The sequence below is a fragment of the Hylobates moloch genome, unplaced genomic scaffold (genome assembly GCF_009828535.3).
Source record: "Hylobates moloch isolate HMO894 unplaced genomic scaffold, HMol_V3 SCAFFOLD_18, whole genome shotgun sequence".
In the NCBI taxonomy this organism is placed as follows: Eukaryota; Metazoa; Chordata; class Mammalia; order Primates; family Hylobatidae; genus Hylobates; species Hylobates moloch.
In genome coordinates, this window is record NW_026652293.1 from 10639010 (window position 1) to 10666325 (window position 27316).

Genomic DNA, 27316 nt, shown 5'->3' on the forward strand with positions numbered 1-27316 from the left:
GTCGGTCATTCTGAAGGCTGAGGGATGCTGTCCCAGCAGCTACACAGCGGACAGTGGGGCCAGATCCCCGGGTGAACCTCAGCAGGGAAAGAGAGCTGCTGCTGCAGACAGGATGGGGCCAGGTGTCCTGCCCACCCCCACCACCCATCACATCTGCCATTTATACCACATTTGTCATTTATAAATCCCTTTCTCAGTCCTGTCTCAGGTAATCCTCATAACTGCTGCTGTGGTGAGCACAGCAGATAAGGGAAACCCCATTTCACCGATTAGAAGCTCCACTGGCCTGGGTCTCCTGACTCCAAGCCCAGCTCTCCTTCAGGGTGCCAGGCTAGCTGTGGGCTGTTGAGATGCAGATGATTGGCAGGTTGAAAATATCCCTTGCCTAAGAGATTTAAAAGGGGAACTTCAAGACCCTGCCCAAGGAAGGCACCACCCAGAGTCAGTGGGGTGGGCTAGGTGACCTCTGGTGCTGCCATCCAGCCTACGGATTGGGGGATCCAGCCTGGGACTGACATCAGGGCAGTGATGACCTATGGAGAGAGGAGAGGTAGACAGTGATAGCCCTAGATAGGAGAGAGAGAGAGGAGACTTCTAGATACAGAGGTGGCTCCCTCCCCTCTTCTCTCCTCACCCCTCACCCTTCTGACTGCCCGGAGCCCCCAGGGTTAAAGCTTTCCTGGGGCTCCTCCAGGACCCAGTCCCAGCAGACCCTGCAGCTTAGGGTATCAGCTCTCATCTGTTTTTCTTGCTATTTTCTCCCTGGTGGGAAAGGGCTGGACCCAAGACCTTGGCTGAGGTGGGGCAGGCTCTCACAGGAAGGGCTGCCTCCCAGGGCCAGGGGAGAAGCTCACCTCTCCTTACACGTGGGAAAGGAAGCAGAGGCTGCAAGTCCTGGGGCACGCATGGGGTGGGGGTGTCTGGAAGGTGCCTCTGACTCTTGGGAATGCCCCTCCCAAGTCCACAGCATCCCCGAGGGCTGTGCTGGGAGCTAAGCAGGGAGACGCTGCTCTCAGGAGTGTGCAGCTCAGGCAGGCACGAATGGGAGAGCAACAGAACAGAGACAGGAAAACACCAAGTGGGGCCCTGTCCACAGGCCAGCAGGGCAGACAGTACCTTAAAGATAGCCCTGAGGGAGCCAGGCACGGTGGCTCACACCTGTAATCCCAGCACTTTGGCAGGCTGATGCAGGTGGATCACCTGAGGTTGGGAGTTCAACACCAGCCTGGTCAACATGGTGAAACCCCATCTCTACTAAAAAAAAATACAAAATTAGTCAGGTGTGGTGGCACATGCTTGTAATCCCAGGTACTTGGGAGGCTGAGGTAGGAGAATCGCTTGAACCCAGGAGGCGGAGGTTGTGGTGAGCCAAGATCGCGCCATTGCACTCCAGCCTGGGCAACAAGAGCGAAAATCTGTCTCAAAGAAAAGAAAAAATAGCCCTAAGGGAACCAGAGAGAGCCCCACCTCCAGAATCTCCTTCAAAGTGCATAAAATCCCACAAGGAATGAGACGTTCCTTTGGGTTAAGAGTTGCCTTCTCTGTGTGCTATTTATTTATTTAGTTTATTGAGACAGGGCCCCCCCCATGTTGCCCAGGCTGGTCTTGAGCACCTGCGCTCAAGCAATTCTCCCACCTCGACCTCCTGAAGTTCTGGAATTACAGGTATGAGCCACCATGCCCACCTGTGTGTTATTTTTAAAAGCTGAAATAACATGAACTCCATAGTATGAATTAGTTTATTAGTTGGAACTTCTCACTGATGATGATAACATGAAAAGACTGAGTCCCCGGAGCAATGGGCTACAGAAACCCTGAGAGGGAAAGGGATCACTTGAGGAGAGAAATGGCAGAGGGTTCCCATTGAGCCTCTCAGTGTTGGCAAGAGCTGGTGGCTGAACAGAAAAGGATTTCATATCATAGCTGCTGCACAAGTGTCAATGTGGTTTAGAGGTGGAAATGAGGGAATGACGTCTACAAATCCTGCGTCCAAATAGGGCAGGGCAGAGAAAGCCATTGGTTCTTCCCAGGACACCCTGACAGGGCTGCCATAGGAGGGGTGGGAGATTCTGGAGGCTAAGTGAGGAAGGAGCTCGAAAATAATAGTTACCTGATCAATAATAACAACAATAAAAATGGGGGTAAGCGCTAACATTTATTTCTATGTGCTGGGCACTGACTATTTATTTATTTAAGAGGTAGGCTCTCACTCTGTCTCCTAGGCTGGAGTGCAGTGGCGCAATCACAGTTAACTGTAACCTCGAACTCCTGGGCTCAAGAGATCCTTCCATCTCAGCCTCTTGAGTAGCTGGGACAAGTGTGTGCCACCATGCCCAGCTATTTTTAAGTGTTTTTGTAGAGATGGTGGTCTCACTATGTTGACCAGGCTGATCTCAAACTCCAGGGCTCAAGTGATCCTCCTGCTTTGGCCTTCCAAAGTGCTGGGATTACAGGCGTGCGCCACTGCGCCCAGCCCTGGGCACTGACTTTATAAACATGGTTTTATTGATACTTCAGCGCAACCCTATCACTTAGATACTACAGGTTGAGCATCCCTAATGTGAAAATCCAAAAGCCCAAATGCTCCAAAATTCAACACTACTTGAATGCCAGCAAGACGCTCAAAGAAAATGTTCATTTGAGCATTTCAGATTTCCAGATTAGGGATGCTCAACCAGCAAGTATAATGCAAATATTCCAAAATCTGAAAAAAATCCAAAACTGGAAACTCTTCTGGTCCCACACATTTTGGATAAGGGATACTCAACCTGTGTCATTATTATCAATTCCTAATTGCAGTAACTGAGACTTGGAGAGATTAGAAAACATGTCCAAGGCCACTCTGCCAGGAAAAAGCAGGAAAAGAATTTCTAAGACTCCAGTATGTCCAAGTGCAGAGCCCATATTGGATCCAGCTCTGCCACTCTGGGAGATGGAGGACACGTGAGGATTGGGGGGGTGGAAGCTTGGAGCAGAAGAAAGGAGCCATGGCTAGGGCCCAGAAGGCAAACCTCTCCTGCTCCAGGCAAATCTCCCTGGACTAAGTAGTTGTGAGGATGCCATTGTGCCTTGCCTGGGAGCCTCACTCCTCCTGCAAAGTCTGACCTCTTTCTGAGCCATCAGAATGACCTGTTCACATGCATGTGCTGCCTAGGTATTTAGTTGCTGTCTTGTTCCTGCTGGGGGCAATCAGGCGGTTGAGACTCACTCTTTCATTTATTAAAGGAGTATTCAGTGAGCACCAATCAGGTGCCAGGTTCTAGGTGTTAGGGTTCAGGAATATAGAAGAGAACAGACTCATGAAAGTATCATTCTGCAGACAGAGAAACAGGCAAGAGATACGCAAACAAATAAACCAGATCATTTTAGAGAGTGAAAAGACCTACCAAGCAAAATAAGCAGGATACCCCAGGAGCGAGCGAGTGGGCAGGGCAGACTCTCTGAGGATGAGACAATGAGCCGAGAGCCAAAGGACCACCAACGAGCCAGCCACAGAAAGATCAGGGACAGAGCCTTCTAGTCAGAAGGCACCATCGGGGAGAGGTGCTGAGGCCAGAGTGGCAAGAGAGGGCTAGTGTGAAGGAGCCTCAGGGATGAAGGCCCGAGAGAGGCCAGCTCAGTCAGAGAAGAGACCTAGGGCTGAGAGGGCTGCAGCAAGTGTTCTGGGGTTTATCGTAAGTACAAGGGGAAGTCATTTTAAGCAAAGGAATAATAAAATCGAATTGCTGTTTTTAAAAGATAACTCGGGCTGCTGTGTGGAGAATGTGTCGCAGCAGGGAATGATGGAAAGCAAGAAAACCAGCAGGAGGCTATTTTAGCCATCCAGGCAGATGAGGGTGGGATGCTGTAGCTGGCGGCATGGGAATTGAGGAGAAGCATATGGCTTTGAGATGTATTTAGGAACAGGGCCAACAGGACCTGCTGCTGAGTTTGGATGTTGCTATGGTTTGAATGTGTCCCCCAAAGCTCATGTGTTGGAAACTTAATCCCCAATGCAACAATGTTGAAAGGTGGGACCTTTAAGAGGTGATTAGACCCTGGGAGCTCTGCCCTCTTGAATGGATTAATGCCATTATTGCAGAAGTGGGTTCATTATCACAGGAGTGGAGTCTTTATAAAAGATGAGTTTGGCCACCTTCGTTTCTCTCTCTTGAGAGTGTGCTCTTTGTCCTTCCACCCTTCAGCCATAGGATGAGCCAGAAAAAAGGCCCTGGTCAGATGCAGACCCTCAATCTTGGACTTCTCAGCTTCCAGAAATGTGAGCTGAGTAAACTTCTTTTCTTTATAAATTACCCAGTTTCAGGTATTCTGTTATAGAAGCACAAAATGGACTAAGACAGAAGATTGGTACCAGAAGTGGGGTTGTTTCTATAACAAATACCTGAAAATGTGGAAGCAGCTTTAGAACTGGGTAACAGGTGTAGGCTAGAAGAGTTTGGAGGAACAGGCTAAAAAATGCCCAGACTGCCATAAATGGAGCATTAAGGGTAATTCTGGTGAAAGCTCAGAAGACAAGAGCTGTAGGGAGCAACTGAATCTTTTAAGGGATGATTTGAATGGTCATGATCAGGATGCTAGCAGAAAATTTGGACAGTAAAGAAATTTGGATGAGGTCTCAGATGGAAACGAGAAACAAGATATTGAAAACTGGAGTAAAGGTCATCCTTGTTATGTAGTTGTAAAGAACTTGGTGGAATTGTGTCTGTGTTCCAGGACTTTGTGGAAGGCAGAACTTTAGAGCAACTAACTGGGATATCTAGCAGAAGAAATATCCAAGCAACAAAACATTCAAGGTGCTACACGGTTTCTTTTTGCCATTTATAGCAAAGTGAAGGAAGATAGAGATGATTTAGAGATGAAACTTATCATTGAAAGAGAAGCAGAATGGAAAGATTTGGAAAACTCTCAGTCTGGCCATGTAAAGAATTAAAAAGTGTGTTCAAGAGAGAATACTAAGGATGTGGCCAAAACACCATTTGCTAAAGAGAATAATATGGATAGAAGGAAGCCACGTTCTATTCAGCAAGATGATGGGAGAATGACCACACAGGCATTTCAGAGATCTTCAAGGCAGGTGAGGGCCTTTAGAGCAAGGTTTCCAGAGACACCAGGTGGGACCTCAGTATTTGCTGCCCAGGGCCACCTCAGGCCTCTGCTGCCCAGGGCCACCTCAGGCCTCTGCTCCCCCACAGTGCCCTTGGCAGCCCCAGCCATGGCTCAAGCAGGCCCAGATGTAGCTCATGCTGCTGCTCCAGAGAGCACAAGTGGTAGGTAGGTCTTGGCAGTGTCCACATGGTGCTGATTCTGCAGGTGCACAGAGTGTGGAAGCCGTGGGGTCACGCCAGCCTCCAATTAGATTTCAAAGGATATCATGGACAGCCTGGAAGCCCAGGCAGAAACTTGTCACAGGGACAGAGCCACCACAGAGATCCCTCACCAGGGCAAAGCCTCCTGGAGCCATGGAAGTAAGGCCACTGCCCAGACCCCAGCACTGTAGGACCACCAGCATGCAAGTCCAGTATGGGAGAGCTGCAGGCATGAGACTCCAATCCACGAGAGCTGCTTCATGGGCTGAGCCCAGTAGAGCCAATATGTCCAAGAGGTGGTACATGGAGTAAAACGCTATTCTAGACTCTTAAGATTTAATGTTGTCTGGCTTGTTGGGGTTTGGACTTACTTGGATCCTGTTGCTGCTTTCTTCTTGCCTATTTCTCCCCTTTGGAATGGGGATACCTATCCTATTCCTGTCCCACCATTGTATTTTGGAAGCATGTAACTTGTTTTGATTTCATAGGCTCACAACTGAAAGGAAATTTGCCTTAGGATGAATCCTGCCTTGAGCCTCACCCATATCTGATTTAGATGAGACCCTGGACTTAGGACTTTTGAGTTGATGCTGGAACTAGTTAAGACTTTGGGGGCTACTGGGATGGAATAAATGTATTTTGCATGCAAGAAGGACATGAATTTTGAAGGCCAGGGCAGAATGCCATGGTTTGAATGTGTCCCTCAAAGCTCATATATTGGAAACAATCCCCATTGCAGCAGTGTAGAGAGGTGGGACCTTTAAGAGGTAATTAGGTCATGAGGCTCTGCCCATATGAATTGATTAATGCCACTACTGCAGGATTAGGTTTGTTATCACAGAAGTGGGGTCCTTCTGAAGGATGAGTTCAGCTCCTGCCTGTGTGATGCCTTCCACATGGTACGAGGCAGCAACAAGGTCCTTATCAGACATGGCCCTCTAATCTTAGACTTCCCAGCCTCCAGAACCGTGAGCCAAATAAATTTCTGTTCATTATGAATTACCTAGTCTGTGCTGTTCTATTATAGCAGCAGAAAATGAAGTAAGACAGATGTCCAGGTGAGAGAGTCAACAAGATGACTCTGGTTTTTATCCTGACCGCTGAGCAGAGGGTGCTGTCATTCCCCCAGTCTCCCTGACCCTTCTCTCCCTGAAGGGTCCATCCCCTTACCTTGAACTCCACTTCACTCTCCCTGAACTCCACTCTACTCTCACCATGCTAGTGGACACTCCTTTGTTTACATACCTGGGGCACTCTCCCACCTCAGGGCCTTTGCACTTCCTGTTCATTTCCTGAAATGTTTGGGAAGGCTCATTCTCCATTCATTCAGGTCTCCACTCAGATGGCAGGTCCTAAGGGAAGATTCCTGACTCTCCTGAAAAATAGTCTCTATCACTGTCTCCTCTTGCCATATTTAATTTTTCTGATAGCACTTCCTGACCCTCTCCCTCCTCCCTCTCTCTCACACCCTCTCTTCCCCCATCTATCTATCTATCTATCTACCTATCTATCTATGCATTTATTATCAGTTTCTCTCCAGTACTCCAGTAGAATGTAAGCCCCATTAGGACAGAACCTTTGGCATGTTTACCACTGCATCCCCAGTACCTATATCAGTGCTCAATAACTATTTGTTGAATGAATGAATAAATACATGTAAAAATGGATTAATGAAACCATACATCCACTTATTCAGAAACGATTGCTTGAGGACCTGCCATGTGAGTACATCTCAGGGAACAAGAGATAAGGATTAAATGGTAGGTGCTCAATTAGAGACAGTCAGATTAGAAAGGCATGACCCTAGCCCTGAAGGCAATTACAATGCCCTGGATGAGGAAAATCATTCCCTGGTCCATTCCCTGCTGTGCTGGGAGCTGTAAGGGATCCACTGCTGAATCAGACAACTCCTGGCCCCCTACCTAGGTCCTGCGACACAAGGCCGCTATGACAAGGGCCTCTTATGAAATGTATGAGAAACTGCCACCAGGCCACCAGCCAGCCCCCAACATGTCCATAGTGGCTTGGAGTCCCAGCATTGCCCTGCACACTGTGAGACTAGCAGAGGCTTCCCTGGCCAGAACTCACCACCCCAGAGTCTCTTAGTCTGCATCCCAGAAAAGCAAGTCTTCATCTCATGCTAATTCCCAGCAGTCGCCATGAGAATGCCCAAGCTCCTCATTGGTCCTTTGCCTCATGAATTGTCCTTTTCAGGGATGAGATCACTTCTAGTTGGAGGCCCACCTGTGCACAGAGGGGTGGCCTCTCCTTGTCTACACCCTCAGAGGGCACTCCTTCTGGATGCCGTTGGGGACTGATTGTTAGGCTGACTCAGAGAGCATAAACGATAAGCCACTTTAGAATAGGAAGAGTCGTCTGGGCGCAGTGGCTCATGCCTGTAATCCCAGCACTTTGGAAGACCAAGGCGGGTGGATCACTTGAGGTCAGGACTTCGAGACCACCCTGGCCAACATGGTGAAACCCCATCTCTACTAAAAATACAAAAACTGGCTGGGTGTGATGGCGGGTACCTATAGTCCCAGCTACTCAGGAGGCTGAGGCAGGAGAATCGCTTGAACCTGGGAGGCAGAGGTTGCAGTGAGCCATGCCACTGCACTCCAGCCTGAGTGACAGAGCGAGACTCCATCTCAAAATAATAATAATAATAAAAAAGAATAGGAAGAGCTCAGATGCCATCAGATGGTGAACACACCATGGGACCAATCAGCAAAGACACATCTGACAGAGAATAAAGAAGGAAGAAGAGGGTGGGCATAGAGGTCCTACAGAATTCTCTTTGGTGAATGCAGAACAGCCAAACTGAGAAAGGTGCAAAGAAGCCAGCCACCACTGCAGGGATGAGACTGGATTGCGCTGGATCTGAAGCTGTCTGTCCTTGGCTTTCTCTCCTGGCCCTGCCCTGCTTTGTATCACCATGGGGCTGACCCCGGCAGGCTGTATTTCCCAAGCTCTGGGGCTATCCGGGTCCGTGGGAAATACTGCAGTGCTGGAGCAATGGGGATGGGGCAGTGGCGAGCTGTCTACCTCCCTGTCCCAGCCATGCACTAGGCAGTGGTTATGACTCCTCCATGGCTCCAACACACACCAGACAAGCCCACCACGGGTGCAGCTTCTACCAGCCAACTGCAGCCCCTGGGCTCTGGGATCACCGCCTCCTCACTTTGTCCTTCTGCCTCGGGGCAGCTTCCTGATGTTACTCATCTCTGGGTTACTCCACTCTCCCTGTTTGTGTCTCGGCTGCTTCATCACCAATTTCTGGTATAAGGCCCTCAGCTGTAAACACCTAAAATGATTTCTATGTTCCTGGTTAGACTCAGATGGTTCAAGAGTAAAGCTGCATCAGGAAGAACTGAGCACAGTCATCCCTAAGAACCCCCTGCCAGAGGTATAGGTACGAGTGAGCCACCCAACTCTTACAAACGCCTTCACTCAGAGCCAAGAGAAATCACATGTGGGTTTGGAAAATGCTAAGCATGGCTTGCCTGAGGGCAGGATGACACAGTGTCCTGTCAACTGCTGAGACCAGAGCAGGGTCCTCAGGCCTGGCCGTCCCTGTTTCTCATCACCTGCTCCTCATGGAAGCGCTGGACATGGGCGCAGGGAGGTGGAGGCCTGGGTGGTGGCAGAGGTCCACGTCTTTCCGCTGTCCTGCAGTTTAGATAGTCAGGGACTGAATCCTCCCTCTTCCCTTCCCTCGCTCTTGGCTTGGAGGGAGTGACAGTTCATAGCTCTGGTCCCCTCCTTCCCACCTCCTCTCTTATCAAGGATCTCAGCCACTTGTAACTGGAAACTTGGATCTCAAGAGCAGGCAAGTAAGGCTTTCAGACTATTAAACTACTTCCTGCAGAGAAATTCTTCCTCCCCAAGGAGAACAGGAAACCAGATATAATCAAAGGTGCTGGGCACACTCCAGGGGTCAAATATTTAACAGCAACATTGCCCAGGGGAGTCTGCTTCAGGGGCCCTGGGGAGGGGGCAGGATGTCGGGCCTAAGAATCCTACCTTGAATCCTGCTGTGAGGGGCTCTGTGGCATCACTCACCATCTAGAACATCAGTGCCCACCAATCCCCAAAAGGAGACTCAGGCTGACACCCCAGGGCCAGTCTGCAGGGCTACAGGGAGGAGGGCAGACACTCTGTGTCATGAAAGAAAAGAGCTGGATAAGTTGATTAGGTCATTAGTGTAATGGGCCTTGGAAATCACTCCTGGTCACTTGCTGAGGACAAATAACTCCACAGCCTGGTGGGGAAAATAATGAGGTTCCTGTGTGTGACTCAGTAACACCCTCTATTCTGAGCAACCTCCCTCACCGTCTGTCCTTCGGATTCAGGGCCCCTTTCTGAGCACTGGACATGAGCAGAATAAACATAGCTCCTACCATGAAGGAACTCTCAGTCCATAGGAGAGGCCCAGCACCTGAGCAAAGGTATCCCCAGTCTGATGAGAGCGGCATGTGCTGCAAAGCACAGGGCAGAGTTCCCTGCCAGCGCCCCCACTCAAAGGTTTCGTGGATGACTGACAGCACAAGCTCCCCGCAGACCTGTGTGCCTGCAGAGAGCTCTTTTCTCTCTGTCTCTGGGTGGGCGTTCTCATCCCAACAAACAGAAGTTTGGATTTGCTCAGTGGTTCTGATCCAGAGGGGGCTTCAGAGGGTAGGGTGCAAAGTGGGAGCTTTCAGATTTGGAGGAGGCATGTTTTCAAAGTATATTTGCATCTGATCCTCATTCTTTTCTCCCAGTCCAGGGCATATCCTATGCAATGTTTTTCCACAGCCAGGAGGCCAAGGTATCGCACTTTGAGACAATGCCCTGGGCGATTTCACAATGCAGCCACCTCCTCCCCTCCCAAAGTCAAGCGCAGCCCCGACATCCTCGTGAGGCCGTGGTCCTCGAGGAGGAGGGTGTCTGATCTGGACGGTAAACACAGGAAAACTGGACCCAGACCTTGGCATTCTCAGCTCTTTCTGCACGGAGATTTTATTCTCTCCATCTCTCCAAGGAAGACTGGGATGGCTAAAGGACCAAGGCCAGTTGGCCCCACCGGCTATGGGTGACTGTTTCTGACTCATCCCGTGGGACAGGAAAAAACCATCCCATCTGCATTCAGACTTAATGACCTGTGAGTAGCTGCTGCAGGGAGGCCTCACTGGGATGGCCAGGGTGCTAAAAGGGGCAAAATTCCTTTTCCAGTGAAGTGGAAAGGTCTGCCGTGGTGGAAAGGGAGCTGATGGCTTTATGCGGCTTCCCATAGGCCTCTCTGGTCTTTGCAGACTGTGGCCTCTTAGGAGAGCAGCAGAGAATCCTCCAGCCCAGCTGGCACCCGGGGAGGGCCCAGGCAGGAGGGAGCCAGGAAACAACAGAATTCTGCAGGCTCAGGAGAGCAGAGGGGGCCCATGCTGGACCCCCAAAGGAGGGCAGTCCTCCCTTGGAATACCGCACTGTGGTGGGAATTGGGAGACCCCAGTTCTGGTCCAGGCTGTGCCAGGAGTGAGCTGGCCTTCGGGGAGACCCTTTCCCTTTTGGGGCCTCTGTGTCCTTGTCTGGATGATGAGGGATTGAATGAGATCTTTTCTGGGCTCTAGCAGGTCACGGTTCCCTACTTCTGGAATGTGTCAAATCATCTTCTATAGAGAGCTGAGCTCAGTGCTAGCAGAAGGGAGGGAGGGGCACTGAGCACCAAACTCCTTGCGGGGAGGAGGAGCCCCGGGGCAGTGGTGAGGGGCACCCACACCTCCCCGGAAGGGAGTCCCTCCTGAAAGGATTCCATGCTCTAGCTCTGTGCCCCATGGAGAGGAAGATGGGGGGCAAGATGGAATGTAAAGAGAAATAAATATTTATTGAGTGTAATGAATGAATTAATGAACGAATGAAGTGTGCTGTGGGGTAAGATCCGAGTTTAAACTGTGACTCCACCGTTAACAGCTTGTTGCCTTGATCAAGTAACAATTCCTTGAGCCTTGATTTTGTCCTGGGCACAATGGAAGGAGAAGGCTGGCTTGGCAGGCCCCCTGTGAGGATGAAGCTGGCACAGTAACTTATCTGGGCACTCAATGAACAGCAGCACCAGGTGCCCATTGCTATCTCCACCAGGAGCACACCCCTGATTCTACTGGAATACACAATCGGCCCTTGAAGAGATACAAAACAGGTTGCAAGGACATAGACAAACAAAAAGTTACTTCTGTTTCACTTTGGAAGGCCAGTCACATGGTTTCCATATCTATTTCACAGCCAGCTCTCCCACCTAATTCAACCTTCATACAGAACGGGTCTGTGTTCCCTGATCTATCTGACGAAAGTGTCTGAGTCTGGGGTGGGCGTTTGGGAACCTGCTCAGCCCAGCACTAAACCCTGCACAGGGTCCTGGAGAAGTCATGCTCCCTGGACAACCCCATTAAAGCTCCACTGGGGAAGTGGCCAGGGAGGATACTGGAGGTATGGGAGGTAGACTCAGTGGGAGCCCACGCCTTTCCTCCCACCTCCCTTCAGAGCATCTCTTGGCTTGCCTGGAACCCTGAACCCTTGCAGGGTACAGGGCATCTGCCTGAAGGCCTGTTTCCACCAAGGGACTGTAAATCCGACCCCCACTGGAGAGATCCCGTGCAGACTCAAGATGAGCCCAAAGTCACCAGCTGGGGTTGGGATCTGGAAAGCAGGTTGGACGCCTGCTGACAGCCTGGAGTGACAAGAGGAGGTGCCTCTTGAGCCGGGGAGATTGGGATGCCGTGCTCTGAGGAGGCAGCTGCTCTCACTAAGCTTGGGCTGTCAGGGCCCCCTAAAGCTCACAGCACCTAGCCCCCTGCTCTGGAAAAGATTCAACAGACAGCAGGTAGGGGGAGGACAGAGAGGACAGGAAGAGCTCACCACCTCGGAAATCTTTCCAAAGAAAGAGTCCACCCCCACACTCAGCTCCGCATTCCATAGCTTGTGCTTCCACATTAGAAAGTCCTTCCCAGAGTCTAACTTCAGTTCTTCCTGCTGCATCAGAACTCAAGGAGACACCACTCTTGGGACCTGGAAGAAGTACAGTCATATTCTCCCCGATCCTGGCCTTTCTCCCCACCTTGCAACCAGGCAAAGGGGTGTAGAGCCCAAATAACAGCAGGAAGGACCCCAGGACCCAGCAGTTTTCCACCGACCCTCCGTCGTATCTCCTGATGCTCTCTTTGCCCTGTGTCCCTCCACATAAGCACTCACCAAGCCCACAGTGTACACAGTCCCTACAGAAGCCATAGGCCAGGCCCAATCCAGGAACCAGTCCTCCCCAGCCAGCAGCCACCCAGGCCAGGGCCCATTGCTATCTCCACCAGGAGCACACCCCTGATTCTACTGGAATACACAATCGGCCCTTGAAGAGATACAAAACAGGTTGCAAGGACATAGACAAACAAAAAGTTACTTCTGTTTCACTTTGGAAGGCCAGTCACATGGTTTCCATATCTATTTCACAGCCAGCTCTCCCACCTAATTCAACCTTCATACAGAACGGGTCTGTGTTCCCTGATCGGGACCAGTTCCCTGATCGGGACCAAACATGGAAGAGTTTAGCGTCAGCTGCAGCCCTCCCGCCCCACTGCATGTGCTCAGGGCCTTCTGCCCCAACTCCAGGGATGGCTTTGTGGAGGTGGGGCCCAGACACACAGATGCAGTGGGAGGTGGGGGGCACCCAAGCTCACCCAGTGGGTGCAGGTGAGCCAGAGATCCCCCTCCCCAGAACAACATGCAGCAGGAAGTGGGAATGTGAGGTCTCCTAGACCATCTGGGGGCTGGCTCCCTTCCCTTCCCCATGTGGGACAATCAGAAAAATTCTTTATTTTTCTCCCAGAGCACATAACTGCAAGTACCTGAAGGGCGGAGACCAAGTCTGGTTCAAAGTCATCTTCCTAGCACCTACCACAGTACCTGGCACACAGTAAGCACTCAATAATATTTGGGGAAGGAAATGAAATCATATAAAATGCTCGATTAAAACCAGAGAGGCAGAAAAAGAGAAGCAAAAAAAAAAAGAAAACAAATATAATGACTAGAAAACAGTTACAAACATGGCAGAGATTAAGTCAACTATTGCAATAATCACCTTAAATGTGAAGAAAGTAGGAGAAATTGGTAAGAAGAAGCCATTCTGAGCCTTCTTGCTCATCTCAACAACAACATCCCTCCTGGCAGGCAGCAGAGCTCTGCTCCCCCTGAGGGGCCTTCTACAGAATGCTCAGGGTCTCCACTCGAAGGTCCCGCCTCAACCACTCAGCCCCGATATCTCAAGCCACTTAATTAGGTGGTTCTCGCAGGAGTCTGACACACTTCCTCCCACTGCAAGACCAGCCCGTCTCCTCAATTCCCAGCCTGGGTGGAGGTGGGGAACAGCCTGTCCTCCTCCTCCTCTGGGAGCTGGTCTGTGCCCCTGTCATTTGCACGGGTAAAACGGAGCAGCATGTTGGCTGCTGGCAGTATCCCAGGCCAGGAGCCTGCCAGGCAGCTTCTCTGAGGTTTGATCAATAAACTCAATTTCCGTCATTTCTTCCACTTCTGCAAAGTCCTATAAATCACTCTGATCTGCCACAACCCTGGATGGGGGAAACTCATGATGTGTGTGGGGGAGGAAGAAGCTTATCAAATCAAAGACTTTTTTTTCCATTCACCATTCATGGAAACTTCCAGGTGCTGTGCTCAGAGCCAGAAAAAGAAAATGCAGGCCGGGTGCAGTAGCTCACGCCTGTAATCTCAGCACTTTGGGAGGCTGAGGGTGGATCACTTGAGGTCAAGAGTTCGCAACCAGCCTGGGTAACATGGTGAAACCCTGTCTCTACTAAAAATACAAATATTAGCCAGGCTTGGTGGCGTGCACCTGTAGTCCCAGCTACTCAGGAGGCTGAGGCAGGAGAATCGCTTGAACCCAGGTGGCAGAGGTTGCAGTGAGCGAGCCGAAATCATACCATTGCACTCCAGCTGGGGCAACAGAGCAAAAACTTGGTCTAAAAAAAAAAAAAAAAAAAAAATGCAGAGAGCCAGCAGTAATGGGCCTTGGGGAACTCCACCAGGCAAGAATCGGGTAGGACATGCACTGCAGCCAGGAGAGGGGCGGACACATGAGCAGTGGCACAGAGGGCATGTGGGGGAACAGGCATAGAGTGGCTTCCTTCACCCAGTTGATAGAAACACTGACAGTCTGGGACATTTGGAAGGTCCAACCCCAGGGCCTCCAACTTCCAGTTCCACAAAGGGCTGACCACCCACACTGCTCTCTCCCCTCCCAGCCTCCTCAGCTGGTGCCCACTGTCTCCAACAGAGCACACTGGCTGGCTAGGGGGGCCAAGGCTCAGGGTGATGAAACGCTGTGACAGGCAAAACACTGTGACAGCATTAGAGGACCTGGATTGGAATCAGACTCAGACCTGCTGTCAGCGAATCACATCACCTCTCAGAACCTTAGGCTCCTCATCCGTAAGATGGAGCCAATGTCTGCTCCGCCCGTGATGTTGGAGCTACCATTTAGCATTGAGCTTTCACGTACAGCCCTCCTCTGCTCTTCGTCCTAGGAGGAAGGGATCCATCTCCACAGGTGAGACTGGGCGACTTGCCCAAGGTCATACAGCTAATGGCCAGAATCGTCATTGCAACCTAGGCCAGCTGCCTCCAAAGCATGTATTTGTGTTGTTTGTTTTTTGAGACAGGGTCTCATTGTCGCCCAGGCTTGAGTGCAGTGGTGCAGGATCTCGGCTCACAGCAACCTCTGCCGCCCCAGTTCAAGTGATTCTCCTGCCTCAGCCTCCCGAGTAGCTGGGACTACAGGTGCCCACCACCATGCCTGGCTAATTTTTGTATTTTTAGTAGAGACGGGGTTTCGTCATGTTGGCCAGGCTGGTCTCAGACTCCCGACCTCAAATGATCCGCCTGCCTCGGCCTCCCAAAGTGCTGGGATTATAGGCATGAGCTACCATGACTTTTGTTTGCTTATTTCATGGAATTTTATTTCTTTTTACTGAAAAACATTAATTGTATATATTTATGGGGTACAGCGTAATGTTTCAAAACATTTATACATTGTGGAGTGAGAAAATCCAGCTTTCAAAATTACTATAAGAGTAGATTTTAAAATCAATGTTTTGTATTTCATGCACTGCCATTCCCATGAGGCAGTGAAGAAATTGAGGACGGGGACTGTGGTTTTATATTCCCCAGTATCCTTCACTGTCTGAGCTTCTCAAACTGTAATGTGCATTTCAATCATCTGGGGTCCTTTTAAAATGCAGATGATGAGTCAGACAATCTGGGCTGGGGACTGAGACTCTGCATTTCTAACAAGCTCCCAGGAGATGCCAAGGCTGCTAGTCCCTGACCACGCTTTGAGTAGCAAGGCCCAGTGGCACTCAGCCCAATATCGGGCACAAAAGGAGCTCTCTCCAACCTTGTTTGGGGAAGAGGGTGATTGAGGAAGCCCAGAAAAAGAAAGGCATTGTTTTGGATCATGAAGGAAATAGGAACGCAAATCCCTGCAGGGTCCATCACAGATTCACCAGTGTGACCAGTTTCTCTTAATGGATAGCCACCTCCCCTGATACGAGGAAAGAAAAGGCCAGGAACCAGGATGGGAAAAGAGAGGGGAAAGAGGCTCCCTGCCTCAGCAAAATGATAGCGATCCATCACAACACCCCTGGCAGAGCACTTCCAAACCAATGATCCTACCCAATGCATACCCCAGCTTGTGAGCGAAGAAGAGCAGGTTCTGTGGTTGCCACTTTACAGGTGGGAAAATTGAGGCCCAGGAAGGTTCAGTGCCTGCCTACAGCTACAACTTGGATGGTTAGTGTTTAAGCTGAGACTGAACCCAGTCTCCTCTGCCTCTGGGCCCGGTGTTCTTTGCGTGAAGCACTCTACCTGTGGAATGGTGGCAGAGAGGGTCTCCCTGGGCCCTTCATCATGCCTCACTCCTGGGGCCTACTGGGCTGCTTCTCCAGCCCATCTCCACCGTTCTCACCTCTGTGGACCATGTGGGATTACTTCTGCTGCCATGATGCTAGCAACACCTCCTGAGGTAGCTCGCCTGCACATGTGATTGAGGCAGCAGACTCAGGCCGAGAGAAAGCCGGCAGGACCGACAGAAACCCAGGCAGCAGGCCAGACCGGGCCTGGCTCGTGCCCACAGCACTCTCCATCTCAGAAATCTCAGCCCTCTTAGCTTGGCCAGTGCTGATTTCTCTGTTATCTGCAAGATCTTGTACTCTCTCTCTCTTTTTTTTTTTTTTGGAGACAGGCTCTCACTCTGTCACCCAGCCTGAAACGCAGTGGCACTCATGGCCCACTGTAGCCTCAACCTCCCAGGCTCAGGCGATCCTCCTGCCTCATTTTCTCAAGTAGCTGGGACCACAGGATCATGCCACCACATCTGGCTAATTTTTAAAATTATTTTTAGAGACAGGGACTCCCTATGTTGCCCAGGTGGTCTCAAACTCCTGGGTTCAGGTGATCCTCCCACTTTGGCCTCCGAAAGTATTGGGATTACAGGCATGAGCCACCATGCCTGGCCAAGATCTGATATTCTGTCTTGCCCTCAGCCTAGAAACTCCCTGAAGACAGTCTGAAGGGAAGTAAAGTGATGTTGATAGCAGCCTTGCAAGACTAAATAAAATTAAATCTGCTACCAAAGAAGTCACGCAGTGCCACCCCTGACGCTGAGGAGGTGCCCAACATGTAGGCACCCCTCCCCCACCAGACTGCAAGTCTTCCTTCCTTGAGAACTTCTAGTGCCAGGCAGCCCCCTGGGCTCCCAGAGGAGCTGGAAGGAGGAAGGGAGGTGCCCATCTTACATTTCAGAGGCAGATGCCCCGGGCACCATACCCAGAGCAGTGGCAGAACACACTCTGACCTGAGTGCAGGGCTTTATACGCCTCCTAGCCCTGCCACAGCCACTTCCCCAAGGCCGGGCTTGCCAACTTCAGGCCTTGGCAGGCTGGTAAAGGAACTCCTCAGGCCACACTGTCCACCCCAACTGCAACAGAGACAGACAGACACACCCACCACTATCCATCCATCCTCCTCCTTCCCACCAAACAGCAGGAAAAGAGGAATGAGCCCCTGAAACTGGAGAGAGATGGTGATTACACAGTGGTTCTCTCCACAATCCTGTGAGGCATCTAATATTAGTTCCACTTCACCGATGTAGAAGCCAGGACTCAGAGAGGATAGCCACGGGCACACAGCAAGCAGGTGGCAGAGCCGGGACTGGAAGACTGGCTCGGCCAGCCGGACTCCAAAGCCCAAGCTGTGTTGTGTCCCTCCAGGCTGCATTCAGGATTCTGTGCCTCTCAGCGCCTCTTCCCTTCTGTCAGCCCCTGCACACACCACTCACCGGATCCTTACAGGCGGCCGGACCTGCCTCAGCAACCCTGAGAAGTCAGGCTGGGCTGCCATTCCCATTTACTAATGAGGGTGCAGGTCAGAGGGGAAGGTGGCCCCCCAGTGGGCATATGGCAGCCCAGGCCCAGAGTCCAGGCATCCTGTTTCCCAGCCCCAAGACTCCCCTGTACTAGGCAGATTGGGGAATCACTTCACTCCACCTGGACTCAACACTCACTTTCCTTGTCCCCTGGCCAGTCTCTTCTTAACCTGTCTAGGCCTTGGAGTTGTGGAGAATGATAAAAGAAAGGGATTTGACATCAAGGCCACCTCTTATACACATTGGTTTATAAGTCTGGTGGGGGGTGAGGGGCTCTGCTGTCCTTGATTCTCCTCCTTTGAACATTTTTTCTTCAAGCCTTGACTGTGGACTGAATTCAAACTCCTGGGCACATGAGGTAGGGAGCCATGCCTTGGGGATGGCGGGGAGGGAATCCACAGCAGTTGAATTGCACGCTGGCACTGGGCTTGAACCCCTTGAGGATGAGGTGGCTCTGGGGCCTCTGCACAGGAGGTGAGTGTGAGTTGGTGTCTCTCCCACAGCTGAAGTCTGCACAGAAAGGAGGGGACGTTCTCTAGGCCCTACTCTTCCTGTCAGGGCACCCCCTCCGCAGGCACACTCAGAGCCAACTCACCCCTGAACAATGAAGCCATTCTCTCTCCCATTCCAAGAGCACTGCCTCACAGACAACTCCACAGTGGGGATTGGAATGGCGCCCATCCTATAAACTGAGACCCGCAGAGGTAAGTGATTTGTTCAAGGTCACCCAGCAGCAAGCACTGGAGTCAAGGCTCAAGTACAGATCTTTTCATTCATGCATTCAATTATTCATTCAACAATTCTGGTTATAGTTAGCTGTGTGGCTGTTACCTAGTAGTTTAATTTCTCTGAGCCTCGGCTCTCTCATGTGGAAAATGGGAATATATTATTTAACTTATTAGTATAAAATACTATTAGGAACTCTTCATAAAATTGTGCAAGGATTTCAGCAAGATAATCCACATAAAGTATTTAGCATGGGGCCTAGCAAACCTAAGCACACAAGTGTCACTACTATTACCATTCATTCAGTGATTCGTTAACACTGAAACGGCAGAAACTATCCAGCACTGTGGATATAGAGATGAATAGGCTTGGACCCCACTTTCAAATTGCTCACAGGCCAGTGCAATTTGATAAGGGTTATGTTAAAGGGGAACACAGGGAGCTGTGAAAACATGCAGGCAAAACAAGGAAGGCTTCCTGGTGGAGGTGTCATCTGAGCTGAGTGTTACAGACTAAATAGAAATTAGACAAGAGAAGGGAACAGCTGTGTGTGTGTGTGTGTGTGTGTGTGTGTGTGTGTGTGTGTGTGTGTAAGAGGTGGTCTTGATGTCAAATCCCTTTCTTTTATCATTCTCCATAACTCCTAGACAGGTTAAGAAGAGACTGACCGGGAGACAAGGAAAGTGAGTGTTGAGTCCGGGTGGAAGGAGGTATGGGGCTGTGCCTCCAGGACGGGGAGGTGGCCTTGCGCTGTGTGCCTGGGTGTGGGCCAGGCCTGCTTAGGCCTCCTGCCACCATGGCAGTTGGAAACGTGTCTGTCTCCACACTGACTGTGGATCTATGCCCTTGAGGACAGATTTATGCCGTCAGAAAACATTCGTTGACTTGAACATGTGAACTTCGTTCTACATCAAGAAGGATTAATGGGTGGGCCACAAACAGGAAACAGATTAGTTTGGCTCAGACTTTTGTCTGGACCATGGAGAATGTGGGACTGGGGGCAGGGGCTGCATGGAAGTGAGCAAGCAGAATTGAATGAAAGATCTGGAAGCCAAGAATATTATTTTTTGACTTACAAATAAAGATTAAAAAGCTATAACCCCCTACACACACACACACACACACACACACACACACAGGTGTGCATATGTGAATACACACACCCCACTAAGAACCTGAAGCCACTGTGGTGGTGTGGGGGGTGGGTGCTTCATGCCTTCACACCTGACTGTGTCACCCAAATTTCATGTGTTGAAAACTTAATCCCCAAATTCTTATGCTGATGGCATTTGGAGGTGGGGTCTTTGGGAGGTAATTAGGATTAGATAAGGTTATCAAGGTAGGGGTCCCCCCAGTGGAATTGGTGGCTTTATAAGAAGAGGACAAGAGACCTGAGCTGGCATGTTCTTGCCCTCTCACCATGTGATGTCCTCCACTGTGATGCAGCAAGGAGGCCCTCACCAGACCCCAGCACCATGCTCTTGGACTTCCCAGCCTCCAGAACCATGAGCCAAATAAACTTTATTTCTTTGTAAATCACTCAGTCTGCAGTATTCTGTTACAGCAACAGAAAACGGACTAAGACAACACCCCTCATTCTAAGTTGTTATTAGCCCCTGGGACCTGACACAGCCACTCTGAATGTTGTTTGCATCATTGTCATCCAGGCCACTCTATCAGCTCTCCCAGTTATGGCCCCAGGGGACCAATGGTGGGTGGGGGTGTTGTGTTTACAGAGAACAGGGCATTGTGGCAGGTGTGTGTGCTGGGCACAGCCTGCTGAGTCCCCAAACACACTGAACGGTTTTCTCCCTACAGTTAATTTACAGAGCTGCCAGGCCCCAGGGGAGCCCTCACTTCAGAGCCAGCTCCCCACCAGGAGCTGCACAGGACAAGGCCTCCAGGAGAAGGGGGGATCAGGAGGAATTATTCACACCCTGGAAGCAGAGTCATGTCAACACTCTTCCCCGCATACAAACAGGCAGCATGGGGACAGCAGGGAGCCAAGGTGAGAGTCAGGAGACCAGGATACTCACACCCTAACTTGCTGTACAAGCTCCGGTGACCCCATTCAACCCTCTGCACCCCACCCTCTGAACTCTTAGGGATGTTTTCATTAAATAACCTTTCCTTCTCCATTACCTGCCTTTGTCTTCTATAGGTGAATATAAAATATCCAAATGACTTCTTCCCAACCTGGCTACTCAGTCTTCCCCACTAAGGTGTCCCTCCTCCATTGGAGCATTCCTTCATTTCTTCACTCCACAGACATTGATTAAGCCACCTACTAAGTGCCAGTCAGACACATGTTAGGTGCTGGTTACCATGGGCAGGAGAGTTGGATGGTACCATGCCTTGCCCTCATAGTGCATGCAAATCATTTTGCCACTGACCTGAACCCACAGGGATCACAGTGGTCACATAACATCAAGTGGTAAATAAAAAACAAACTTTGGATTATTTAACAACAGTAACAGCCCCACTTACTGAGTGCCTACTATGTGCCAGCCCTTGAATGTACACTATCTCCCAGCCTCACAGCAATCCTAGGAAGGAGGTATTACGAATCTTGCTTTATAGAAGAGGAAATAGAAGCAGCTCAGAAAGGTTAAGCAACTTATCCAAGACAACACAGCTCTAAGTGCCTGAACTAGGATTTTTACTCCAGTCTGACTGCCTGGGGAGACTGCTCTTACCCTTCAGTTCATTAGAGTGTCTCTGTAAAGCAGCAGGAGGAAGATGTCTCTTGGAAAGGGAGATCATTAAAAACATCCAGGTTAGGCCAGGTGTGGTGGCTCGTGCCCGTAATCCCAGCACTTTGGGAGACTGAGGCAGACAGATCGCTTGAGGCCAGGAGTTTGAGACCAATCTGGTCAACATGGTGAAACCCCATCTCTACTAAAAGTAGAAAAGAATTAGCTGGGCATGGTGGCATGAGCCTATAGTCCCAGCTACTCGAGAGGCTGAGGCAGGAGAATCACTTGAACCCGGGAGGCAGAGGTTGCAGTGAGCCGAGATCATGCCACTGCACTCCAGCCTAGGCAACAAAGCGAGACTCTATCTCCAAAAAAAAAAAAAAAAAAATCCAGGTTAGAGGAGCTTTTTTCAAACAGACCATCCCCTCTCCTGCCCCCAAGAGAATCACTGGTGAGGTACCATTCCAGCAGTGTGGGTGTGCATCAGAGCCCTCAGTTCTGCTGGGATAGAGAAAAGGAGCTGAGAACCAGCTCTTGCCATGCTGGAGTCTCAGCCCCTGCTCTCCCAGTGGTGGGGAAGTAAGAACTGGAAACCGGTAGCCTCTGAGAGCAGGGTGCATGGTGAGAGCTGAGAGGTCTGGCTCTCACCGCCCACGCCAATCCTGCCAACTGCAGTGCAAAGTGTTCTCTGCTACATGAAGGAAAAGGAGATGATTTCTGCATGTAGGAGCTGATGGGGTTGCCACGAGCAAGCCAGGATGACTGGGGCACAGCGTGCCCCCATGCCAGCCCTGGGGCTCCCCCATCCCACCTGCTCTGCCATCAGGGCTGGGCTAGAGCTGACACTTGGTGATGCCTGCTTATTGATTGACCCGGTTCTCTGCTGCATTCGCTGAAATGGGGCCACTCAGTGCTCTACAGAAGCTATGAGAGGACCCTGATTGTTGCGAGTCAGAGTGGGAACCACTGTGCAGGAGTTAACACAATCCACAATGCAGACCACTGGCTGTGTTCCAGCAGTGATAAGAAATGAGACCCTGGAGGCACACAGAGGCCAGGATTCTCCTAAGGGTTACTGGGGAGGGGCAGAGGCCTGGGGTAGGGAAAGGAGGCCTTAATGTCCCAGAAGCCACTGTGCCACATTCTGAAGGAGCCTAGCCAGAGAGCCCCCCAACTCTGCTGTCTCCTTCTGGAAGCTTCAGGGAGCCTGAAGCCTCATGTTCCTACTGCTGTGGTCCCAGCCTGAGAAAGCAATGGCTTCCTGAGAAGTAAGGTGGAAAGAGAGCAGCTGGAGTGGCTGAAGTCACCTGGGAGTGTCTGGATTGGTGGGTGTTTAAGAGACCCTTCCATGAGGCTGTGTGAGGTAAGAGAGAGCCCCTCCTCCTGAACACACCAGGGGAGGAGAGGTGGGGAGTGGTGAGAGAGAAGACACCAGCGACCCTGCCATCACAGTGCTTCTATTTGGATACCTAATAGGATCTGAATCGTCCTCAAATTTCTTCTTCCTCCCCACCCTTCCCCATCCCCAGAAACAGCATCACCATCCACCCAGTGGCTTAAGCCATAAGCCTGGATCGTTACATGGGATTCCTTCTCCTACGTCGCACCCCAACCCATTTCCAGTTGGTTCCAACTCTGACATGCCTGAAATCTTTCCAGTTCTGTCCATCTCCACAGCCTCCTCCACTCCCTGCCTGCCTCAAGCCCCGCCTGCTGCCCCCCAATCCTAACTAGGCTCCCTACGTCCTCTGTAACCCCATTCCAACCCATCCTCCACAGAGCAGGCAGAGTGACCCTCTTATGTTAGTGTGATGAATTACACTGATTGGTTTTTTTCAAATGTTAAACCACCCTTGCCTAGATGGAATAAACCCTTTCGGGTTGTGATATATTATCCATTTTATATCACCGGCTTTGATTTGCTAATATTTTCTCAAGGACTTTTGACCTTTTTAAAATGTAATTTGAATTATGTGATTCCCTGCTTAAACCACTCAGAGGCATCATAGCACACTTAGAAAAAAATCCAAACTCTTGACCATGAACCACAAGGCCTCCAAGGCCTTACTGAAGCCCTTGTGGGTCTCTCTGGACATCGACGTGGGGTTTTGGAGAAACCAACAAGGGCCTGCCCCAGAGAATACCAGCATGGCTCCCTTTGAGTTCACAAATTGCAGTCAAAGCCACCTGCTTGCTGGCATGTCCACGGGCTCTGGCTGCCTGCTAGTGTCCAAGTCCCATGAGGGTAGAGACCCAGGCCCCCTTCTTGCCCGTGGCAAGGTCCTTAATCTCATCATGAATCTGGCATTCTGAGTTAATGAAGGAATAAACTCTCTGCCTCCTCCATGCCTGTGCCCGTGCAGCTGAATGTGGCTGGTCAGAAACACACAACCACGCTGCTGAGTTGCACTTCAAATTCATCACTGTGAACTTAAGGGGGGCCCTTCATGCTGCCCCCAATTATACTAGACTTCCTGAGCCTAGTCACTCTCCCACTTCCTCGAGGATTATTTCACACTTGCTGCTCTCTCCAGCACCTCCTACTGCATCCTCACTCTCAGCTGGCGACCTCGCTTCCCAATTCACTACGAAAATGGAAAGAATCAGGAGAGAGCTTCACCTACCAGCATCTGCGGCCACAGATGCCGCATGTTGCCACAGAAGAGCCTCCAGGATCCCGTCTAAAGCCAGTCACTCCACGTATGTCCCACTAGCCTAAACCAGGACATCACTTTAGAAATTCTCTCCTTTGTTTCATCACTAGTGTTTTATTCTCTGCTGGATGGTTTCTGTCAGCACACAAATGCACTAACCTCCCTTCTATCTTAAAAAACAACACAGTGGGCCAGGCACGGTGGCTCACGCCTGTAATCCCAGCAGTTTGGGAGGCCGAGGCGGGCAGATCACTTGGGGTCAGGAGTTTGAGACTAGCCTGGCCAACTTGGTGAAACCCTGTCTCTACTAAAAATACAAATATTAGCCGGGCATGGTGGCATGCACCTATGATCCCATCTACTTGGAAGGCCGAGGCAGGAGAATCACTTGAACCCGGGAGGTGGAGGCTGCAGTGAGCTGAGGTCATGCCACTACACTCTAGCCTGGGTGACAGAGTGAGACTCTGACTCAAAATAAATAAATAAATAAATAAATAAATAAATTCCCACAGTAAGACAGCTCGTTTCCACTTCCCCTGACAGCTACTGCCCCATTCCTTTGCTCTCTTTGCAACAAAATTCCTCAAGAGTACTTGATACCAGCTGCCTTCAATCCCAGTCCTCTTTTTCTCTTGAGCTGTCTCCATTCAGGCTTTGCCCCCATCACTTCTTTGGCATTGCCCTTGTCAAGGTCACCAATGGCCTTGCAAAATCCAGTGGTAATTCTCAGTCCTCATCTCACTTCACCCATTTGTCCACCCTCCTTGGTAGACTATCTACACTTGGCTTCCAGGTACCACACTGGCTCTGAGTTTTCTTCCTGTGTCTGGAGTTCTCCTTCAGTCTCCTTTGCTGGTGCCTCCTCTTTTCCCACTTTCTCAATGCTCGGTTCTTGGTCTTCCTCTCTTCTGTATCTGCACTGTCTCTCTTGGGGATCTCATCCAGCCTCATGGATTTAAACCCATCTACATGCCATAGCTCTCACATTTACAACCACCCGCCCAGGCCTCTCATTCTTGTATATCCAACCACCTGCTCAACATTCCACTCAGATATCTGTTAGACACGCCAAAGTCAGCATGTCTAAATCTGAACTCATTTTCTTACTTCCACCACCTGCAGCCTTTCCCACCTTAGATGATGCCAACTCCATCCTCCCAGTTGCTTACAAGTAAAAGTCTGGTCATATTGATTCTTCTTTCTCACATCCAATCTATAGGAAAATTCCCACATCCAACCCATAAGCAAATTCTTTGGCTCTTTTTTTCAAAATACGTCATGAATTTAAACAAATCATGGTACATTCATACAATTGAATTCTAACAGCAATGAGGGGAAAAATCCTACTCAGTAACAGGGATTAATCTTGGCAAGAATCTTGAGCTTCAGAAGCCAGACACAAAAGGGTACAAACTGCTTGACTCCACTTATAAAAGTTCAAGAACAACCAAAATCAGTCTGTAAGGATAAAGGTCAAAATAGAGGTAGCCTTTTGGAGGGTACTGACCGGGAGGGAGCCTTGTACAATGCTGAAAGTCCTAAATATTGATCAGGGTAGTGGTATATAGGTATATACATATGCAAAATTTTATAGAACTGAATACTTGAGATTTATGCACTTTACTGGATAAAATTTTTACTTTGATACAAAGTAAATTAAAAGTTAAAAATTTTAAATGCATATCCAGAATTAACCACTTCTCACCACCTCCTCTGCTATTGTTCAGATTAGAGCCACCTCCGTCTTCCCTCACCTGAATCACTGCAATAGCGCCTAACTACTCCCCTGTTTGCACCCTTGTCCCTAAAGCACATTCTCAACACAGCAACGAGAGTGATCCTTTAAAGCCTAAGTCAGCTCATGTCACATCTCTGCTCTAAATCCTGCAATGGCTCCCCATTTCCCTCAGAGTAAAAGCCATTGTCTTTCCAGTGGCCCCCATGCTGCACCTGGGCCAGTGGCCCATTATCTCTGACCACTCTCCCCCTTTATCTCTCCATCTCAGCCCCACAGGCCTCTTTGCTAGTCCCTAAACCCTTCAGGTACATTCCTATGCTAGGGCCTCTGCTCTAGTTCTTTCCCCTGCATGGCATGCCCTCCCTCTATCTGCATGGCGTGTTCCCTCACCTCCAGGGTTTTGGTCAAATGGCGCCTTCTCAGTAAAGCCTCACGGACCACCCTATTTAAAGTTGCAACCCTTTCTCCCAGCCCCATTCTGGGCTGGGGCATTTCCAATCCCATTTACCCTGCCCTCTTTTTCTTTTTTCAATAGCACATTCTACCTTCTAACACTCTACATGATTTAGGTATTGCATTTATTATTTAGCATCTGATTTCCAATTCATTAGAATTCAGTCTCCATGAGGATCTCTGTTTTATTAATGAAAGTATCCCAACAGACCCTGGCTCATATGAGGTACTCAATAAGTATTTGTTGAATAAATGAACAAATGAATGAATTAATGAATGAGTAGGTCTATCTGTACCAGGGCCCTGTGTAGGGACAAGTCAGCTGCCCTCCTCTCTCAAAGGAGAAGCAAGAGGCAAGAAGGTAAGTTCAAAGAGCCTTTCCTACACAACCTGAGCTGCATGGAGTGAGTGTAGAGTGGGATTCAGCTGCCCAGCCCAGCTCTGCAAGGCGTCAGCTGCCAGTCTCCTGCCATCTCCACTCCCACCACAGGTGGGGTGAGAGTTTCTCCTTGGCCACCTTGGTCTGTGGGAATCCATCATCTCAGCAGACTCTGATCTGTCAGACAGAGGTAGAGACCAGATCAGCCTGCCCATCTTTGTATTCCCAGGCCTGGCCAAGTGCCTGACATATAGCAGGTGCTCAAACACACTTATAAAATAGATAAATGGATGTTGCCAGCCCGTCAGCCCCACACCTCTCTGCAGTTCTGCTGGGGAATAAACTTCCAGGGTAAGGAGCAAGGCAGGAGAAGGTACCCCCATGTCCTCTCCCTTGGTGTCAGGGAAGTCCCTTGCCAGCTGCTCCCATCTCCCTGCCCACCTTCAAGCCAGTATTTCTAAGAGGACGTGTATGCCAAGACCAACCCACCTGCCTCTCCTTCTTCTCCTTATCCCCATGGCCACCTGCCAGACTTTTCTTTGGACGGTAGCAGCTGATAGTTCCCTCTGGGCTTGAATTAAGAAGGCTGAGGTTAAAGGAGTGATTCATGCAGCCCAAGGAGCCGTGACTCTCCACTTCCTTCCTCTCTGCTCTATGTGTCTGTCCCCACCTGCCGAATGAGGCCAATCAAGGTGTGCCTCACCCCAAGTCCTCTCCCAGGGACACTGCTTCCTCACCTTCAGGATGCCGAGGTCTTCAGGAAAGAGACCAGGCGATAAGGATTAGACTTGGGGCCCATAGAGTCCTGCCCAACCCAGCCCAGAAGGAGAAGTGGGCTAAAGAATGCCAAATGCCCCCTGGGGATTTGCAGTGTGGGTAAAATTGGGGAGGGAGAAGGGAGAGTTGGAGT

General features: G+C 50.2%; 1 protein-coding gene across 5 annotated transcripts in view; it reads right to left on the reverse strand.

The window, feature by feature from the left end:
• Positions 1-27316, reverse strand: part of ADORA1 (adenosine A1 receptor) — a 39822-nt gene that overhangs the window by 4355 nt on the left and 8151 nt on the right. The window contains exon 1 of one of the 5 annotated variants that reach the window (XM_032136561.2): positions 12195-12336. The exons of the other annotated variants lie outside the window; for them this stretch is intronic. The gene's annotated coding sequence lies outside the window, so the exon portion shown is untranslated. Of the gene's footprint in view, positions 1-12194; positions 12337-27316 lie in introns of those variants that run through there. 5 annotated transcript variants of the gene reach the window in all.